General features: G+C 46.7%; 1 pseudogene; it reads left to right on the top strand.

The window, feature by feature from the left end:
• The first annotated feature begins 250 nt into the window (after window positions 1-250).
• On the top strand, window positions 251-1,340 carry LOC139013287 (transmembrane emp24 domain-containing protein 10 pseudogene; annotated as a pseudogene).

Below are 1,340 nucleotides of genomic sequence, written 5' to 3'. Positions count from 1 at the left end.
ATTTTTATACTTAAAATCCTTTTATTCTTGAAATATTAATGTTTATTGCATGTAATATTATTATATGTAAGATCATTTTTCCTCGAGAATTACTTCTGGGTCTGCCCTTACTTGTTATGGCTGACTGAACAGTCACTGAACTCAACATAATCTCCAAAATGGCGCCTGCGCCTCCGGTAGGCCAGAGGTGAGTCACGTGGGCCCTCCGGTTCCGCTGGCCGAGACCCGGGTGTTAACAGTCTCGGGCACCATGTCTCGTTTGTCTGGCCTACAAGTCCAGTGTGGCCCTTGCCAGTTAGCATTGCTGCTTTTACCTCTCCTGCTTGGCCCCAGTTTGGTTCTCGCCATCTCCTTCCAAGTGCCTCCGCGAGGAGATCCACAAGGACCTGCTGGTGACGGGCGCCTATGAGATCACCGACCAGTCTGGGGGCGCTGGCGGCCTGCGCACCCACCTCAAGATCACAGATTCTGCTGGCCATATTCTGTACTCCAAGGAGGATGCAACCAAGGGGAGATTTGCCTTTACCACTGAAGATTATGACATGTTCGAAGTGTGTTTTGAGAACAAAGGAACAGGGTGGTTACCTGACCAACTCGTGATCCTAGACATGAAGCATGGAGTGGAGGCGAAAAATTATGAAAAGATTGCAAAAGTTGAGAAGCTCAAACCTTTAGAGGTAGAGGTACGACGCCTAGAAGACCTGTCAGAATCTATCGTTAATGCTTTTGCCTACATGAAGAAGCGAGAGGAGGAGATGCGTGATACCAATGAATCAACAAACACTCGGGTCCTATACTTCAGCATCTTTTCAATGTTCTGTCTCATTGGACTAGCCACTTGGCAGGTCTTCTACCTTCGCCGCTTCTTCAAGGCCAAGAAGTTGATTGAGTAATAAGGCCTACTCTCCTCCCACCTTGTATCTCAGCCAGCAGAACACCAGTTGGACGTGCCTGGCCTAAGGCATCCTATCAACAGCACCATAAAGGCACGTTGGAACTTCTTGCCAGAACTGATGTCTCTTGGTGTGGGAGGACATGGGTTACCACCTACACCCAACAAGTCATTGAGGGACTTCTTTTTAACTTGATAGGATTTGGACTGATTTTGCAACAATAGGACTTAATAGAGTCACCTGTGACAAAAAATAGGGGTTACCTAGATAATGCCAAAGCCAGCATTTGTACTGGGTTTCCTCATGTGATCTGTTTAAACCATGTTTTCTTTCCTTCTCCCACTTGCTCACCAGCTTGGGCTTCCACTCTAGTTCCTTTACCAAGATTTGAATGACCACGTGGAACTTGTTTCATTCTCATTGTCCTCTTTGGATTTCTGTGTGAAA

The sequence above is a fragment of the Myotis yumanensis genome, unplaced genomic scaffold (genome assembly GCF_028538775.1).
Source record: "Myotis yumanensis isolate MYYU_CA2020_CCGP unplaced genomic scaffold, mMyoYum1.0.hap1 SCAF_6, whole genome shotgun sequence".
Lineage (NCBI taxonomy): Eukaryota > Metazoa > Chordata > Mammalia > Chiroptera > Vespertilionidae > Myotis > Myotis yumanensis.
This window is presented reverse-complemented; position numbering and strand designations above follow the sequence as displayed.